We start from the raw sequence: 21046 nt of genomic DNA on the forward strand, positions 1-21046 counted from the left end.
TCCCATGACAAATTCGAATTGGAAGCCAATACTTGAGGTAACATGCTAGTGAGAAACTTTATGGGTTTCCAATTCTGAAAGCAGAAAGACAGGCACCCAAAGGGATTTGTGCAAAAGCGAATGAAGGGCATGACCCACCAGAGCGACATCAAAGGGCAATAAATGTGGACCTGGCTAGATGAATACTTTTGAGAATACGCCTGAGACTCCAATAAAGATTAAAGCATTTTAAAAATGCGCATTGGCATAACCAATAGGTCCCGCCTATATGAGAGCTATTGGCTTTGGCAATGTGTTTTAGCCATGTTGTACACCAGTTTGGCTGCTGTTCAGCAAGGGGTGTAACACAGGCCCCTGCAGCCTCCACGGTGCGGGGGGCCCTCGTGCTCCAGGGGCCTCCTCCGCGGCCGTGGCACAGTCACCAACCACTTAGCACTCCACACACCTGAACCTTCTCGGATGCATTGCTGGGAGTTACGTAACTTATGTTACGCTCGCCATAGTTGCAAGCGCGGCCGCCTCATCATAAATTAATTGATGTGCGGCCTTCACCCTTAGTGTGGAGCATACTATGGTTGAGCTCAGCTGAATCGAAGTCTGGTGACGTTCTGACCCTGGCCCGTAAATGCCACTTCGCTCTCCCCGCTCTGGGCGCCCCTGGCGTACCTACGCTCCAGGAATCCCACCTCACATGTTCTCCCCAGGCTGGCCGGTCCCATTAGCATGTCATGACTGGCGCTGACCGCCCGCCCCTAACGCTCCCTCCGCTTAAAGCCTCGGTATTTGCAAACTTTGTAGCAAAAGGCACGCAACCAGGAAGCAGCCCGCAGAAGGAATATCCCTCTTGGCGCTGCCGGAGCTGCTTTCATGGTCGGTCGTAAACTCAGAGAAAGGAGTTTGTGGAGCTCATGGGGTTGTGGCTCTCAACATCATGGGTAAGGACTGTCCATTGTCACTATTAATGGAAATATTGAGCGATTATGCAGCGTATCACGCAAACCGTATCATGTTACTTCAGTATTAGGTGACATTGTTACCCATCACATCCACTTCGAAGGTTAAAGAGCCGAGTTGGTCCGGCCTGTTAAACATTACAACCCAGTGTTTGCTACAGGCGCACGCATAACCCACCAGGGCGCAGCTTCGGGTGGGGGGGTGTTACTCCCCAATAAATGTATTCTATATTAAATATTTGGGTACAGGTACTTTCAGTTGGGTATGGTGAGGTGTCTGTCGAATTTCACCTAGGATTTTTTACTATGGCACACAGACAAAAACATACACACACACTCTCTCTCTCCTCTCTGTTTTGAAGTTCTTGAAAATGTTTTTACTTTACAACATATTGTGCTTTGAGTATCCCTAACAATCTGCACTGCTCTCCTTTTCCACTGCCCCCAGGGGCGTAACAGGCCCCTGCAGCCCCCGCGCTCCAGGGGCCCACTTCACGGCTGCGGCGCAGCCAGCAACCACTTAGCACTCCACACATCCGAATCTTCTCGAATGCTGGGAGTTACATAACTTACATTATGCTCCCTGTAGTTGCAAGCGCGGCCGCCTCATCATAAATTAGGGTGGTGCATACTATGGTTGGGCTGGTCATTCTCATGCGCATGTCACTTTGCGCAATTTAGAGTGAGCGTGAGGTTAGGCGGCTGACAGGGACCGTGCGGCCCAGGACGGACAGGTGCGGCCTTAATTTAATTATTGCCAATGCTAACGTTTCCCTGTCTTCTGCTGCCTGCTCGCGCCTGCCACTGAAGCTGCAGGCCAGGCCTCAGGTGAATCAGTCTGTCGCCTACACATTCTCAAGTTTGAAAAGTTGATTGTCTCACACAGCATAATTTTTAACCTCCATGTCTTCAATGGAACCCATTTCCTCCACTGCCATCAGCATGGGCTGGGACACGGGACCGTCATAGCTCGACCATCCATGCAGTGTTTAACAGATGAATCTTTTCTGGAATCGATTATTACTGGCAGTTTCAAAAGTCAACCCTGGAGATTAATATTTTTATTTACAACCTCCGACCTCATAACAAATCTCTACCTTATTATGAAGTTCGTACAGAAGCTAATGCTCCATCAATCGCTACACCGTCTTGAGGTCCCGTCCACCTCCCCTCCCTTAATTCCTGGATCCACCTCTAGGCATGGCACATACAGCACATGCACTGATGCACCTCTACCCAAAAGTGCAGTGGCATAGAGTAGAGTGGCGTAAAGTCGGGCCATCAGCGCAGTAGTTGTAGCTCGCAGCTGCAGCATGGTTGCACCAGTTGCCTCAAATCAGTCCTGCGGCCAGGCGGCCTGCCTCATAAATTAAATGATGCACTTCTGAGCCTCTCAGTAGTGAAGATGGGTTGGCCCTCTCTCTCCAGTTTACCAGCCCAGCATCATCGTCTTTGTTGTAGCACAATCTGATGACCAAGTTATAGATAGAGCTACACAACTATAGGGGGAGCAATTACATTTTATGGTACGTTATTTATGTTTATATAAAGCATTCTATGGAAAATATGGCCCACGGCCCAAATGCCATGTCTGTGCTTAGTTAGATGTAAGCAAAATGTTCTATTTAATGTGTTGTGTTGGAAGTTTGTGTGTGTTCCATGCTATTGAAAAGTGCTCTTCGGGGCCACATTGCAGCCAGCCGAAAAGCATATCTGCGCTATGTGGGGTGTATGCAAGGTCTGGCCAGAGCGTTCTGTTCGATGCTTGCATGTGCTTGCGTGTGTTTTAAACTACTTACAATGCTCTTGGGAGCTGTGTGCCATCCATCTATATGGTATTTCTGAGCTATGTGCTATATAAGCTCTACCCAGTGTATGCTATTCCATGTCTGCATGTGATGTACATTATCGAAAAGTGTTGTTGGGTGCTACAGTGCACCATCAGCTGTACGCTATATCTGAGGTGCACAGTCAACATACCTTTGTGAACTGGTTACCAAGGCTAAGTTTTTTCCTGGTTCCAGTACCCCCTGGCCCCCCCACTCTGCTTATTCCTTGCATTTGAAATTTACATTTACTGCTGTAGTGTGAGAATGCATTTCATGAAAAGGAATATAGAGTAGGGTTGCCAAAAGAAAAATGCCAGCCATGTGTTTAAAGAGCCTGAAAAGACCTTGTCTTGGCACTAAATAGTGTTATAAATAAAAAAGTATGTATTCATTTGTAATGTGATTTTTCTGTCTTTGTTTCCTTTAATTATCAGTCATGGATCTCATCATTCATGCAGCCCTAGAACACAATTAAAGTGCATTCTATTTATATTTGCTGCTCGAAGTATGCACAGATAAGTGCTGAAAATACGGTTTTAGGCGACTGCTTATTTTTGTCGGTGGAGCAAAGTGGTAGGTGGTGGGCTGGGCCACTGGGGGCCCCCTCATTGTGCTTTGCAGGGGGGCCCCCTCATGTTTCGTTACGCCACTGGCTGTAGTGCTATGAAGTGACACCACATACCATCATGACTATTAAAATTCAGTTGTGGAATGTCTTTTCCTATAGTAAAGTACAATGGGGCACGTGCATCAATGTAAGGAATTGCGATTCCTTAAACGCTATTTTTAAGGAATCGCTTTTAAGGACTCGCAATTCCCTAGCATGTAGGAATCGCTAAATAAATTGCGATTACTACACATTCCCTATTAGCGAATCGCAAATTATGATTCGGTAATTGGGAATGTGTTCCCATTCATTCATATGGGCCTAGAGTCCCATAGGAATGAATGGGAAACCACTTGCATATTTCCGATTACCAAAAATGTAATTGCAAATTGCGCATGCAATTTCAAGGGTGATAGGAGGTCAAAAGGCCACCCTGATTTATCCACAAAACTGGCAAAGCGCCACATGGCACTTAGAAAAATGCAATTTCTAGCATTTTTCTAAGGAATTGCAGATTACTACCAACTTGAAGTTAGTGGTTATTTGCGATTCCTTAATGCTAAGTCGCAATCTCAGATCACTTCTTGCATTGCATTTAAGGAATCGCAAATTGCGATACCCTAAATGCATTCGCAAAATAGGTAATCGCAAATATAGCAATTACCTATTTTGCGATTGGGTTTGGGCTTGATGCATCCCAAATGGCTAATTACCAGTCGCAAAGGGGCCGATTCTGCGAATCGGCCCCTTTTCTGACATTTTTCTATTCCAAAGTGCAGCGGGATGGAGAGAAATAGAAGGTTTTAAATATGAAAAATAAATACATAACTAAATAAAGCAAGACAGAGTGGTTGCAAAGTGGCCAGATTGGTTTTATTCACATCCAAATACATCAGCCTCACTTTACAGAGTTTGCCAGTGAAGCGCTACTTTTGTTTTCTCGTCTTTCTTTGAACAGCATTGTTGTTCCCAGGTGGGAAAGTGTACCATTCCTGGAGGTACTGCAATACCTGGTTGATGGGTGGATTGGAAATAAAATGTGTACCATGGCTCTGTGTTTATGGATGTGGTCTTTGTAAACCATACTGCTTACGTTTTGTAAGGATATAAGCAATGGACATTGAAACGGTTACCTTCAGGGCCCTGTAGTCATGTCCTTAACTTTTCAGGTAAAATCACTTGCTGATTTCTGAATAGTGAGTGAGAGATCGTTAAGGTAACCATGTTGTTTCTGCTTACATTTCACATGCTTTACTTAATCTTGCATTCCCTATGAGTGTTTGCTTTTACTTTTTCTTTTTAGGCAGCATATTACTCTTATCAAGTGCATAATTTGAATTGATCAACATCCCAGTGTTTATAGCGGGCACAATTTGGTTATAGCTGAAGGCAGTGCGAGTTTCTCTCAGTGGGCAAATATGGTGTTCAGTGGGGGAGAGGATGTGGCACTAGGGCCAGAGCTGTCGAATTTGGAACTGGAGAACTGGGTTCAGCCTTCATGACCAGTCCACCAGACCACTCTACTGAGGGAGCATATTCCCATGCTAGACATTAGAAGGCTCCACTAGACCTTAGAAGGCTTGATGTCTTAGCACAAGCAGGTGTACCCTAGTGGTGTCAATTGAGAATTAACCTTGAAGGCCTGTCCACCACAATCCATACTGAAGTTCATCTCCAGTCTTGCGGGCAAGCCTACGAAGCAGCACACCCTAGAGCAACAGTGATCTACTCACTGTGACTTTGTCACTGAGGTCGCATGAACCTTGAGCAGGTTAGGGCAGTGTGAACGGTGTGACCTCACTGGGAACCTATTTCGGGTGGGTGCGTAGTGTTTGCAAGTATATTATGGTTTAAAAAAAACTTGCTGCCTCCTTCCTGGCCTCCAGCAATTTTCAGAAACAATAAAAATGTCATGATAACTTCGGTGATTAATGTTCTTCCTAGAGAGAGATCCGAGTTTTTTCTAGTGGAAGGGTTGACTCCTGGAAAGGTAGCACAGAGGGTTAATGTGCCTGCTGCAAAGAACATGTACCATGCAGATCACAAAGTGCACTGCTTTAATGGGGGGACCATGATGAATAGTCATTTAATGTCAGCCGTAGATGATGGATCTCTGAACAGTGTCATGCATGTGCATGTTTGCATTGTGCTGAGGGGATTACCAGGTAATTGTTCACGCAGCTCTCTGATGGATGTCACATGCGGTTTTTCTGAGTCCCCAGATAGATCATGCAGTCTGTGTGTTCCTTTTTGTACTGCCAGTCACCGGTGTATTCAACTCTGTAGCCTCGGACCGTGTCATGTATGTATGTGCATGTAACTTGCATGATCGAGGTAACTATTAGCAGCGATACTACGTGTCTCTCGGTCAATCTTTCAAGTGCTTGCTCTCCTTTTTCCCCACGAACCCCCCCCCCCCCCCCGGGGCGGCAATCTGAGGGATAGCCCCGGGCGCCACAAGCTCTAGCTACGCCTCTGGTTGTGGGAGCAAAGCTTCTGGGGTTAGGATCAGCATTGCATGGGACGACAAGCAGCACAAAAACTGTACTATCAGCGGCACGGAGGCGGCTGGATACAGGGTGCCAAGAAGTCATCGGGAGCCCTGTTTTTTGCAATGGAGATATTGAGAAAGAAGTGTTGCAGGCTTGGTCAAGGAGGTTTCCTGAGGGTGACCACTGGCAACAGAGGTAAGTTGATTTGTTGCGGGATGCCTTGACACTGTCGATTGGGCCACTCAAGGCCATGGGGCATCGGGTGCAGGGATGTCTTTGGGCGCCAAGTTTCCTAACCAGCTCCGGTCGCAGTCGGGAGGGGGGCCCCTCAGGTTGAGGTTAAAGGAGTCGGGTAGAAGGTCAAGGATCACCAGATCCCTGGTCAGGATTGCTGGGGAGACATCCTCAGGATATTGGGCCACTTGAACACGGGCCGTGGTGATCGGGGCAGAGTGGTGCAGAACGGCAGATTCGTCTGGATCTAGGGTCTGTTTTCAAGTCTTTGGTTGGAGCAAATCCTCTGCCCACGAGAGACAGAGTCTGTTTGGTGAAGGTAGGGCAGGCCATCCAGGTTCTGGATGGCTGCTGGCTGCTGGCTACTGGACAGACCAGGGTTTCGCTGGTAGGTCGATGTCAGGGCAGGCAAGTAGGGCTGGGGCCAATGTAGTTGTCCTCTTCTTCCTTTTTCAGCACGGTCCTTCTTCTTTCTTCAGACCTGTATCTGAGGAGGCAAAGTTCAGGGTTGCCCCTAAATACTAAATTTAGGGGTGTTTAAAGAGGTGTGCATGTTGGGACCAATAGGTCCCTTCCTATGGGTGAGTACACCCCCTATTATGCCGCCCTCCAGTGGGAGGAGGGCATGAGCGTCTCTCTGATTGGCTGAGTCCCCTCATCTTCAAGATGAAGGGGACTGAGATGTGTGCTTCTCCTCGCCTCCCGCACCTGAGGGGTGGGGTTGGCAAAGGTGAGCACCCCTCTTTTCCTTACTTGGCTTTCCCACTGCTTCTCTCGCTCAAAGTGGAGGTCAGAGCTGGTGGGATTCAGTTGCTGGGGGCAGCAAATGGCAGGGTCAGCTAACAAAGGCGGCAGGCCTTTGAAGCTTCCCCTTCGTGGACCAAGCCCATCCTGGGGGAGGAGGTATGAAACCTCTGACCAGGATGGGCTTTGTATCTGGACCCAGAGAGTGGTGGCCCTCTACCCAGGGTCCAGAAACCTGTCTGGTGGTGGCAAATGGTGGTTAGCCATTCAGAAACCACACCAGGTCTGGTCATTTTTCAGGGGGCATTTCTAAGATGCCTTCTGAGTGCATTTTACATCAAAACTCACACTGGCATCAGTGTGGGTTTAATGTGCTGAGAAGTTTGCTACCACACTAGGTTTCAGCAAAGCCATTATGGAGCTATGGAGTTTGTAATGACTAACTCCCATACCATTTGTTCTTTATGGCTTTACTGCATTTACAATGTCTAAGAATGGACATAGACACTGTTGGGGTGCAGGGCTCATGCCTCTGTACCCTCAGCTGGGGGTTAGTGCACCCTGCTAGAGGGACTTACCTAGGCTCCAGCCAGTGGGTTGCAGGCATGGCACAGAGGAATGTGTGCAATATTGAGTCTTTGCAGGCCTAAAATAGTTATTAATGAGGGTTTTATGTCCATGATTAGGATTTTTGCTTATTAATACATTAGACAAACTCAATTGTTCTGAGTCCCAGGTTGAGATTAATGGAAAATTTCCCGGTATTCATATTGGGTTATTCTCGGAGCTTAAATCCTTCTTTGTTAAGAGTTTACCCCATAACTCCAAAAACAAAGAGTTGAGATCCCGATCCTGGTACGACAATGGTTGTAGACAGGCTCAAAGAGCCTTGCTTGTTGCCATTAAATCTAGATTACCAGATGTTATTCGTAGCTGTAGGGCTATTTATAAACGTGCCCAATTATCAGCTAAAAGGAATTGGGACGAGGATCGCTGGAAGGGATTACTACAGGCGTGCGATGGGCGGAATATGACTGAATTTTGGTATCTCCTTAAGTGGGGTAACCACCCACAAGATATGGTATCAACCACCCACGTGGAGCCACAGCAGTGAGTTTCGTATTTTGAAAACCAGTTCAAAATTAAGAGTAGGACTACAGCTGCGACACCGTCTCTTATGTGTGAGGAACCCTTGGTATTTGTCCCCTGTGAGGTGAAGTCTATTTTAAAGGCCATCCCGAGTGGCAAAGCACCGGGGCCCGATTGTATCCCCGCAGACCTATTTAAACATGAGCAAGACCTATGGGTCCCATATTTGACCATGCTAGCCAATGCTCTTGCTAATGGAGCTTCAGTTCCTGATTCTTGGTTAGGAGCAAAGATATTGCCAATCTATAAGAAGGGCGATCGCTCTGCCCCGGCCAGTTATCGTCCAATTAGCCTTATAGATGCGGTACAAAAGATTGTTGCCCGCCTACTTTTGGGTCGTATACAGGGCTGGATGGCCGATTTTGATATATTAACACCACTCCAGGCTGGTTTTCGGTCGCATATTAGAACCCTAGACCAAGCGTTCAGGGTTATGCTCCTGTATTGGAAAGAGGTTATCCTTGGTGGTGGCATGCTTTTTGCGGCATTTGTGGACCTATGGTCCGCATTTGATCTTGTTCCAAGGATTAAGTTGTGGGATGTTTTATTGTGGATGGGCATGCCCAAAGAGCTGGTGGCTCTTCTTACTAAATTGCATGAACATACGTATGCTAAAGTTCGATGGGGTAAACCCGGGGAGGTGACGGATAGGTTTGAGGTTTCTAAAGGGGTTAGACAAGGGTGTGTTTTGGCTCCCACCCTGTTTTCCCTGTTCATTAACGGGGTTATGAACTACTTTACTAACTTCCCCACTGATGCACCATCCCTTGCTGGCAAGAAAGTCCCCTTGCTAATGTTCCCGGACGATACGCTCTTAGTTTCTAAGACGAGACAGGGGTTACAGCTTGCTCTGTCTCGCTTTGAGCTTTTCTGCCGCGACCATGAGCTGGAAGTTAACGTAGGGAAGACCAAATTTATGGTCCTTCGTGGTCCAAGATCATTTAAATCAAGGGTTAAAATGGGTGGGATTATCCTTGACCAGACAGCTGTTTTTACTTATTTGGGAGTCAGATTTAGTGAAAATTTGAGTTGGAAACCTCAGATAGATGTCCTCACCCTTAAGCACGCCCAACTTGGCGGAGCTCTGTTGAAGGAACATAGAAACTCACTAACAAAACCATTGGCTCCACTGATTAAAATCTATGGCTCCAAAATTCTTCCAGCCATTATGTATGGGGCGGAGTTGTGGGGCTTTAGTGATATGTCCAATCTTAAGGTTGCCCAGAACAAATTCCTTGGGTCAGCAATAGGGTTACCGCAGTCAACTCCTCGTATTCCCCTATTGTATGACCTAGGCTGTAACCCTGTGGAGGACATGGTACGGTATAGACCACTTGCGTTTTGGCGGCGCCTGTGGACGACACCGGAACTGTCTATGTATGCCGAGGCCCTCTTGGAAGTAAAAGGGCTATGGGGTTCATCGGGGATTCCTTGGTTATCAGCAGTAAAAGCTTCCCTGATTGATATGGGTCTGGGGTCCTTATGGGTTGATCCTGTTACTGCTGTTTTCCCCTTAAACCTTTATTTACGTCAACATGGTACACAGCTATTCAGCCGACATCCCGGAGGTTCGGCAGCACGATGGGAACAATACGTAGGAAGGTCCATATCTGTACATCAGGAGTAACAAAGGTTTAGTTTTAATGTAAACCAAAAAATAAAAACACGAGCAAGGCAAAGCATACAATAAGCATGCGCTAGTTCTCAGCTGGGGCGAGGTCCCACTCCCATCAGCGGAGCGGTAGACCACGCCAAAGAGGTGAGGGGAAAGCAGGGGTACGGACTCCAGGTTATGAACAGTTTACGTGTATAGTTGGGAGTAAAGCTAGGGGGAAAGTTGCACATCGAGCATCTCAGCAACCGGGGGCACACAAATATCTCCCCTATAGTGGTTCCATTGCCCCCATATCTTATGCCACTTCTTAGGGCGACCCCGGGCACTGTACACCGTTTTCTCCCAGAACATGCCCCAGTCCATATTTTCCATCCATGTTACCAAGGTGGGAGGTCTCTGGGATCCCCACAGCTGCGCAATATCTCGCTTCGCCACCATATTCCCCAGAGTCACCCATTGGGTCTGAGCGGCATCATAGTCGGTGGGGCCCCAGACATTCAACAGGCATCGTCTTGCCTCCGGGAAGAGTGCGATACCCGTGACCTCTTCCATCACACCATGAATTTGTTTCCAGAACTCTACGATCTCCCCACACTCCCAAATAATGTGTAGAAAGGTGCCCAACATCCCACAGCCTCTCTTGCATAAGCCATCGTCAGAGAAACCCATATGAATCAGGCGGGGCCCCATGACATAAACCCTGTGAAGTATCTTAAGCTGCACCAGCCGCAGTCTAGCCGGGATCGCAACCTCCTTCGGAGAGGAGACGGCATATTGCCAGTCCTCATCGTCCAGTTCGAGACCATCCCTAGTCCATTGTTCTCGCACATCAAGGAGGAGGTCGGTCCGGACATTTACAAGCTTTTTGTAAATCAAGGAGATTGTACTCTCCGGCATATGACCATCCAGAATCCGATCCTCCAAAGGAGAAGACTCAGGCACGGCCTCCCCCTCGGCATGAACAGATAGCAGAGCTTGACGCACCTGGGCATATCGATAGTATTCAGTACCCCCTAATTCGTACTCCGTCTGCAGCGTCTCAAATGATTTCACCTTACCCTTAGTCAGCAAATCCCCAACTCTAGAAATCCCAATTAGGTCCCACTTCTCAAACCCTTTTGTGTGCCATAATTTCCCTAGGATATCGGATTCAAAAAGCGGAGTAGCCTGGGTAAGTCTGTCCTTCCAGCCCAACGAGTTTGTAACCGCCTTCCACACATGCACTGCCGTCTTGGTCGGTCCTGTGAGGGACCCATCCAATGATTTGGAATACAGCGCCCTAAGGTAATTACCCCCGCGCAACAGCCACTGATCCATAGCAAACCCTGGGTTCAATGCCGGACTGTAAACCCCATGGTTGATCGCTCCCAATTGGGTAGCCCAATAATATCTTCAGATGTCAGGGAGTGCTATCCCTCCGTCATACCATGGAAGGGTCAACTTTGCTATAGCTATACGCGGTCGACCGTCCCATAACAGCGAACGCTGGAGGCTCTCCACCTCACGAAAATAACAGGCAGGAACTAACTCTAGGGTGTTCTGTAAGGCATAGAGAAACCGGGGAAGAGACATCATTTTAAACAATGCGGCGCAGCCTAGGAGGGAGAGCGGAAGCCGCCTCCAACCCGCAACATCCCGTCTCAAGCGTGACAGCGGAGGGAGGAGGTTCTTCTCGTATCGGACAGAGGGGTCTGTGGAAATATATATCCCCAAGTACAGAAAGCCCCGCTGGGCGATCTGGATGGAGCAATCCCGCGGGACGGTAGGGGTGTCCCCACTGAGAACATATAGGTGCGACTTTCCCCAGTTAATGGCAAGACCTGAGTTACTACCAAAAGACTTCAAAACGTCACAGACCACTATGAGGGATTTCCGAGGCGAGGTCAAGTATAACAAGATATCGTCTGCATACAAAGAAATGCGGTCCTCGTGGTCTGGCGACCATCGGATCCCTCTTATGTCTGGCTGCCATCTAATCCATGCCGCCAGCGGCTCGAGGGCGAGAGCGAACAGTAGTGGCGACAGAGGACAACCCTGCCGGGTGCCCCTCCCAAGCTCGAACGGAGAGGACGCCCTACCGTTCACCGCGATTTTAGCCAAAGGTTCCTCATAGAGTAGCCTAATCCAGCCTATAAAACCCGGTCCGAAACCAAATTTTGTGAGCGCTGCCCACAGACACAGCCATTCCACAGTGTCGAAAGCCATCGTGGCGTCGAGTGACACCAAAATGGCCGACTCCCGCAGCGTCTCAACCCTCGCGAGCACGCCATGAAGTCGCCTGAGGTTCAACGCAGTGTTGCGATGTGGGATAAACCCGGATTGGTCCGGGTGGATCAAGTCCCCAATGACCCTGATCAGACTGTTAGCCAACAGTTTGGCGAGGATTTTGGGCTCAGCGTTGAGTAGGGAGATCGGCCTATACGATCCACATCTGTTCCGGGGCTTGCCATCTTTATGTATAACCACTATTGTCGCCAGACGTTGGTCAAATGGGAGACACCCATGCTCCCGCGCCTCTACAAACATATCTCGCAAATACGGAGCAATCTTATCCGGTCTGAGTTTATACAACTCGACCGGCAAGCCATTCGGGCCCGAGGCCTTGCCCGGGCGTAGCGAGCGGATAGCAACTGCAACCTCATCCGCGGTGATGTCTCCATCAAGGTCCTCCCTGTCGACGTCGGATAGACAAGGCAGGGCAATGTCTCGCAGCAGTTCATGCGAGTCTTCCTCCGGCTTGTCCGACACAGACGTATAGACCATGCGGAAGTGGTCCGCGAAACACTGGACTATCCCATCGGGTTCAGTGACAATATCCCCGCCATCCGTCAGTAGTTCTGGCACAACTCTATTCACTCGTTCTTTCCTGTCTAACCACGCTATTAATTTCCCAGCCTTGTCGCCCACATCATACAATCGCCCTTGTTGGTCCCTGCTAAGAACCTTAGCCGCGTTTGTCACCAGTGCTTTATATTCAGACTGTTTTAATCTCAACTTATGCAGTGTTTCTGCCGTAACCTCGTCTTCCAGGACAGACTCTAATGCCACTATCTCAGCCTCGATCTGCGCCACCACCGCATCTCTCTGACGTTTGACATCCGCTATTAAGGAGAGGGCCTCCCCTCTCAGTACTGTTTTAAACGCTTCCCACAAAGACACCGCGGAGGTAACCGAGCCAAGGTTCTCCGAAAAGTAAAGATCAACCGCTTTCAACAACGCTCCACGAGTCTTAGGGTCACGGAAATACCAGGGGTTAATAGGGGCAACCCTACCTGCTGCGCCACGGCCAAAATCCATACTAATCCACACCGGCGAGTGATCGGAGATGCCCCTGGCCATGTGCCTAGCCTCAGACACCAAGGAAGCGTGGGCAGCCAAGGTGAGAACATAATCTATTCTAGAGAGACTGCCGTGCGCCCCAGAGTGAAAAGTATACTGCCGCTGAGCGGGGTGCAGCAGCCTCCAGCAGTCAACCAAACCTAATGTATCAGTAAAATCTGGGAGCCATCTCTGCGCCCCCCCCGGGGTCCCTTGGCGGATGTCTGTCTAGTAATCCGGAACCAACTGCGTTAAAGTCACCACCCATTACCAACACTCCCTCGGGGAGATCCAACATGGCCCTCCCCAAGTCGGCAAATGTGGCGGCCTGCAGGCCAGGAGGGACATAAACAGAAACCAAAACCAGTGTCCTGCCCTCCCATCTCCCCGCAGCCGCCGCAAAGCGCTCCCTCTCATCAACAGTAGTAGAATCAATCTCCAACGGCAGCGAGGTCCTAACAAGTATTCCAGCCCCCCGAGATCCCGAGGAAAACCCAGAGTGGGCGATGAATTTATAACCCTTTCTATTGAGAGCATGACACGTGTTGCCTATCAGATGCGTCTCCTGCAGCAAAACTATGTCAGGAGAGCACCTCTTCAGAAATTGCAGAACAATCCCCCGCTTAATACGATCCCCCAAGCCATTAACATTCCAACTAAGTATATTCAAACCCCTACCCCATCACAAAATGGCAAGAGACCCCCGCCCATCCCCGAGAGCAGCACATGAGACTTGCATTGCGATACCTTGCAAAACGAAAAACAACAACAAACACTCCAACAAGCCCAAACCACCCCCCACCCTGCACCCCTGCATAAGCCTAAAAGCCCCCCCAACTTGCAGTGTGCCTGTCGCCCTAGCAGAAGCTAATCTACAAGAAGAAACCCCGTAGGAGGAAAGAGATCCCATTGCGCCCTCGCCACCCCCGGACAATAGCTAGCAATGAAAACAAATCAGCGAACCACTGTCCCGAGCTTGGCCAGAATGGTCGATCACAAGAGTCCTCACTCTTTTGCGACATGGCCTCCTTCCGCTCCGCCAGCATGGTCCCCGCTAGTCCGCCGCTGAGGCAATGTGTCAAGCCATTCCCCAACCTCGTCTGGCAAGTCAAAGAAAAAGGTTTGTTCTTCGTATTCGACGCGCAGCTTGGCTGGGAAGAGCATGGCATACTTCAGGCCCCTCTCACGTAGCCTCCTCTTAACCCCCAGGAAACTCTGCCGTTGCTTCTGCACCGCCTGGGTGAAGTCAGGATAAAAACTCACTGCAGTGTTCTGGAAAGTAACCGGTCCGGACCCCCGTGACGCCTGCAGAATGGCATCGCGGCCCCTGAAGTTGAAGATCCTGGCGATGATCGGTCTCGGGGGGGCTCCCACCTTGGGCCTCCCGCCCGGGACTCGGTGGGCCCGCTCGACCGCAAAGAACTTGCTGAGGCCCTTAGGCGCCAGATGGTTAAGCACCTAGTCCTCGACAAACAGGTCCGCCGATTGCTCCTCCGATTTCTCCGGAACGCCAACTATGCGCACGTTATTGCGCCTCGCCCGGCCTTCAAAATCCTCCATCTTGCGGGCAATGAGGTCGTTGGTAGTCCTCAGCGTGCGGACCTCTATTTGCAGATCAGAGACGTCCCCCGTGAGGCTAGTGGTTTTTTGGTCCAATGATTTTACTCTCTCATTAGTTTTCCCCAGGTCAGCGCGGAGCAAATTAACGTCGACTGAGATGGTGTCCACTTTGTGTGCCAGGGCCTCAAACTGTTGCCCAATAGAGGACTTCATCTCCTCAATGGCGCCCATAATATCTTGCAGTGTCAATTCCGGTGCGGGGACCGAGCCGTCTCCCGATGATTCCTGTAGCTTCCCCGGTCCGCTTGGCGATCCCTTTTGCTGGGCATAGCGATCCATATTGTTGGTTTGGGTGTAGCCCCCCCGCCTGGTATTCTTGGGCTTCTGTTTGTCGGCCTCCGATTTGGTCGACATCCTCAACCCCAGAACAGTCAGCGTCAAAAACAGGCCGCTCAGCCACGCAATTGACACGAGGTCCGCTGGATCCGGGTCTCCGATGCAAGCCCATGCATATGCAGGCCGAGCTACAGGCAACTGTTGTCCAAGACACTCACGGGCCGAGGCACGTAATTGTGAGAGAAAACGAAAGTGAAAGTGGAAACAGCCCCCCTCTGATGATCGGCAGCGCACACGGCCGCTGTTGTTCAATTAGTGTCCGGGCCCGTGCCAACGCGAGACCCGGGCACCTCCCGGGGGATAGGCCGCAAACTTCAACCTGTCACAACTTCGGTCTCCGGTGTACGATTTCAGTCCGGACAACGACGCTCGCCTCAGCAGTAGTTCATCTCCAGTATTCCGGATATTTGACACAGGATTTTTCCAGGATAATTGCCGGAGGGAACGAGGGTTGCGGGAGCTCTGTGCTCACGCGGCCATCTTGGTCCCGCGCTAGGCTCCTCCTTCAAAGAAGCTTTTTAAAGAAATCTATTGGTGTAAGATTATGGAAAAGAGATTAGCAGCTGCTCTGGGTGGCCCCATGACAGTATTATTCCTTGTCATCAAGGATGTCCCCACTTATGATGAATATTGGGACATCATAACAAAGCCATCTGATCGCAAATTGTATCATCAGTTAAGAGTTGGCTCCCTCCCTCTTCGTGGGGTAACGAATTCATGGAATCTATGTGGCAGTGATAAATGTCCCTTTTGTGTGGAGGAGGTAGAAACTGCTGATCACTTCCTTTTTTGTTGTCCAATGTACACTCAGGGCCCGATTCACAGAACTAACTTAAGACAAAATCCTAAACTTACTACTTTTGGTATTCACAGAAGTTAGGATTTTGTCTTAAGTTTGTCTTTAGACAAACTTAAGACAGACTTAAGACAGACTTAAGACAGACTTAAGACAAACTTAAGACTGACTTAAGACAGACTTAAGACAGACTTAAGTTAGGATTTTGTCTTAAGTTTGTCTTAAGTTTGTCTTAAGTCTGTCTTAAGTCTGTCTTAAGTCTGTCTTAAGTTTGTCTTAAGTCTGTCTTAAGACTGTCTTAAGTCTGTCTTAAGTCTGTCTTAAGTCTGTCCTAAGTTTATCTTAAGACAAACTTAAGACAAAATCCTAACTTCTGTGAATACCAATAGTAGTAAGTTTAGGATTTTGTCTTAAGTTAGTTCTGTGAATCGGCCCCTCAACCTAGATGTGTATGGCTAATGCCTGTATGCCGTTCACTGGGAACAAGATCAGCACAGGTTGCCAGTCGAATCCTAAAATCTGACACCACTAAGTATATTGTCATAGGGGTATCTAAATTTGTTATTTGGGCTTGGTCAATTTGGACCCGGAATTTGAGTCTATAATTCAGTAGTACACATAATGTTGCCGGTGGTCTAGCATATTGTTCATTATTATTGTTCATTATATTATGAAATTTGTTCTTATTTTTTTTCTTTTTTTTTCTTAGCGGCTATTGATTGTATCAGTCGTGAGTCCTTGTATTGTATTTAATAACTTTTTATTTTGTTTTTAGTATGTATTTATTTATGGATTTTATGGACTATACTAGGACAATTTATTATGGATTGTGTTTTATATGAATAGCATGTCTTTTATGATGTAAATCGAAATAAAGACCTTTTGACTGACTGACTGAGTCTTTGCTTTTCTCTGTACTAAAACATGCAGCCTTCAATGGCAGTGTGTGTGTGTGTGTTAAGGTGTGGGGTCCTTAAGGGTGGCACAATAGGTGCTGTAGACCTTAGGTGCCTTCTCTGGTCACAGTGCCCTTGTTATCCATGGTACCTTTTACAAGGAGCTTAACTGTGGCCAGAAATAAAGCAATTGGGGGTACAAGGGTACAGTTTTGGGAAAGAGCACAGGCCCTGGGAACCTGATTGGCAGGGACCCAGGGCACATCAAGTCAAAGTTTTGTGAATTGCTGTTTGGTAATGGCTATCACAAACGGATTATTTAGCCCATTCCCTGGTGGATTGCAAATAGACCCACCTGGTGAATTTTAATGAGGTAGGTCACAATTTGTGACCCACTATGATTCGCTGCCATCTCAGGGATGGTGGCCTGGCGGGGTCAGTATACCGCCATGTCTGTGATTGGTGTTAAATAAAGCAATTGTTTAATTAAACACAGGCCGTTTTACTTCAAGAAAACGGGATGCATTTAAAAAGAAAAAGATGAAACGTAAAATATTTTTCCAGCCATTCCTGGGGCCCCTTCCCATTTGCCAATGGGTTACCATCAACTTTGAGTTGGCGGTAAAGTGTGAATGTTTCGGTCACAAAACATTTGTACATACCAATGCAAATTGGTATTTGGAAAGGTCGCCTAAACACACGCCTTCCAAATACCGATTTGCAAACCCAAAGTGCAATTCGGTAACGGGTTACCGAATCGCCATTTGGGCTTTGTACATTTGGAAACACATTTTTGCATTTGCAAACGACCCAATTATGCGAATCGGGCCCTTTGCGACCTCAAAAAGGCTTCATACCTGCGGCCCTTAGTTCTTTATTTCATGTTAGGTCCTTAGGCTACAGCAACAGCAGGTAGGTCCATCCTCGCTCTAGCTGTCCCTATCTCCCACCTTCCACTGCAGACCACACACTCACACTCTACCAAATCATTCCCTCTCAGAATTCTAGTTTCAGCATCTCAGACATCAGCTCTGACATACAGGCAATGGGACACACAGGATACTACATGTGCTCTGATAGAAAATTAACTTTCTTGGTGTGTGGTGAACTTCCTACCACTAGTGTCTGTTCAGTGTTGTAGGCCGTGAAAGTGACTGCCTTCTCATCCAGCCGGTGATACCTATGCCTGCTGCCCTGAGAATCAAGATTGAATGTGAACTACAGCATCGTGCTGTACATGGGTAGAGTAGATTCAGAGGAGAGGCATTCATTCCAGTCCTGGGGAGGGGGGTGGATCATCAACCCATGGAGGAGGGTATCTGCCTCCAGTGGCGGCTCCCCCATTGGGGCGTGGGGGCGTTGCCCCACTGCTTTCTCGCAGTGCGAGAAGGCAGAAACATAAACGGTATAAACTACCATTTATGTTTCTGCCTTCTCGCATTGCGAGAAAGCAGAAGTGCCTCTGTGCCTGGGGTTGGGGCCGCAGGGGGTGGGCGGTCCTGCTCGAGGGCCGGGGGGAGTGGTTTACCCACTGTTGTGGGTACTGACTCTTTGGTCAGCCCTGAGCCGACCAAACAGTCAGTACCCACAACAGTGGGTAAGCCACTGCCCCCCGGCCCTCGAGTAGGACCGCCCACTCTCCGTCTTTCTCTATGCAGAGAAAACGTCCCGGCTGGGGCGCTAGTCTGCTGCGCCTACCAGCGTCTGATTGGCTTCCCTTGCTGCGTAGTGGAGGGAAGCTGCCTGCTTCCTGCAGCAGGAAGGAACACGGGGACCCACCATTACAGGCCGAGCGGAGGCAGTGCGGTATCCCAGCGGGCGGCACTCAGGTAAGTTTTCTAACTTTTCTTTTCTTTTAAATTAATTGTGTTTCATTGCTAACTAAGGTTGCACAGGTGACTTAACTAGTGAACTTGTGGGTCTTGGAGCCTTTGCCTCTATCGCGCCCTCTAAGCAAGTATTTTCCATGAAATATATATAATTATAATACATGAGCTCCTGCAATCCCTATATAAAAGTCCGCCACTAATTATTTTAAACAGGTGACTTGTGTCGCCTGCAGTAAAGAAATGATGTAACCGCTCAACTGTAATAACTTGCTATAGTTGAGCTCCGACATCTGCGTTTCATTTTGCACTATAGATTTTACCAAAAATCCTTCATATAAAGCTTGTAACCGCAACTCTGCTCCCTTGCTTTTGTGAACGAAATCAGTCCTTGTCCCCTCGTGAATGTCACTCATTACGTCACAGAACTCTCTGAAGGGTTAATAATCCTATGTGAAGTGTGAGTAGAACTGCACTTTTGCCCGCCTGTCCAGCCACCAGATGTACTGCGCAAGGGGCTGAAAATCCACATATTTATGCTTGTATTAGCTCCCGCGATCGTCGGCAGAGAAGAATTGAAACTTTGGAATCCTGAGAAGTTTGAAAGCTGTTGTTTGCACTAGCGACTTTGTGTGACCAGCTTTTATTACTACGTACACATTTCTAGAGAAAGCACGCTACCGACTAAGCTGTTTTATACCCTTTCGATATTTACTGCAAGTCCTCAGCATACCCTCATCCGTCAGTCGTGCACCCGCGGGCCGCGACCCCGCCCCCCCCCCCCCCCTCCGTCGAGCATGCCGGCCGCCGCTGATTATGGACTGAGTTTGTGGTACAATCTCCTCCTAATTATACAATGAAATGTTGTCTTGTGCTCAGCACCATATGTTAAGTAGCACCCTGAAATATATGTGCAACACTCAGGGAAATATATGAAGTACCCTGGCATATGTCGGTATTAATACTGATGGCATTTCATTTTTAGGAAAGGGAACCCTGATGGCCTATTACCTGGCACGTGAATATGACAGTGTGTAGGATGTTCACTGGGAGTTTTCTTCTACTGGGGACGTTGGGGAATTTCTCATTATGTATTTCAAATACTTGCTTTCTGTGCACCCACTGTTTTCTCTCGTCCACTCAAACCTCACAATCACATGAATGACTCGCTGCTTTGGAGGGGGAAAAAATGTAGGCTCCAGTGTATTACAAGAGTTGTGCACAATGGTGATGCTTCCACAATTCTGATAGAAACGGCAGAACCTCTAACTAGAGATCCCCACAGATAGTTCAGTGACTTGAGAGAAAGTGCATATTCGGTTATCTGGGGGGATCGTCCCACATATCGCTTCTGATATATGTGTACTTTGTAAATACACAGGGAAATGGCGATGGCAGACCTGCGCCTCTGAGATCTTCGTGCTGAATAAATAGCTTGAGATGAGTTTGTGTTTAGACGTAAAACAGGACTGGTGGGCAGAAGTAGCCTTCTTGTCTTTGTATATAGTGTCACTATCCCCTAGTCACTTCAATCATAACTAAAGAGGCCTTGCAGTGATGGATCCACTGGTACTGTAACACCAACCCGTGAAACACCATGATAGTGTGGGTTATGGCTGAGGCAGAGACCCAACTGCCTGAGTTTGGGAATCCACAATTCACTACGACAATCATTTTACGCCTCACCACTTTCAAATGTCACCAGCCGCCACTGTCTGCCTCCTACAGACAGGGAAGAAGCCATTTCCATTTGATCTTTGCCAATCTCTTGAGCCCAGTCACAGACAGAGGCGTCTTAGCAGAAGCACGGTTTGGCTGCCGTTCTGCTCATAGCTGATACCATTACCTGCTGCACCGTCCTACAGCAACAACTCAGTCTGGTTCTCTCATTTGGTTTATTCTGCTCTTTCCAGAGGCCTCAGGCCCTCCACTCCTACCCTCAACCTCCCAGGACTTCAGTGCATCCACGTGTACCACCTCTTCGAACCAACAAGTCTAACTCTGCACTCCTTTTGCAATACTGCCTCGTGGACGGTCCTCACCGTGTCCTAGAGTGGCACTGTACCCATTTGTTGAACCCTAGCCAATCTTCTCCAAAGAAGCAAGGGATTCTTCAAATGTCCTTGTTCTGCATAGCTTGCCATTGCTGAGTGCTGTGCCTCCTACTGCAAACAGACCGAGATTGTGCTAGTCCCCTCCCACTTTGGGTAACGGGGCAGATACATTGCTCCCCAATGTTGAGGCGCCATCATCGTCATCACACTCGCATCACGGTGAAAGACTCTTTAGTTTCTCAAATTGAAGAATATAAACTGCATTCCTTCCATCCCGAGCCTTTCTTGGGTCTCCAATCCCACATTGAGCGTATCGCCCCTCATTGAGGGATGCAAGTGCAACACTCCTGGTCTTAACACAAATTCCCAAAGAGCACCAATCACTTTCTACAATAACATACCATGTGCCTGTGGTAAAAGATAAGATCATTCAAGGTTCACAAATATTTTTCTGAGTTTATTAACAATGCCTTTCTGATAAACCGGTACCCCTCACCAGCAAATCCACAGTTGTCCGCCCTACTTCATCTCATCATGAAGGTAAGTCCATCAACCAACAATTGCCAACAATTTGATT

Source organism: Triturus cristatus, chromosome 10 (genome assembly GCF_964204655.1).
Source record: "Triturus cristatus chromosome 10, aTriCri1.1, whole genome shotgun sequence".
Lineage (NCBI taxonomy): Eukaryota > Metazoa > Chordata > Amphibia > Caudata > Salamandridae > Triturus > Triturus cristatus.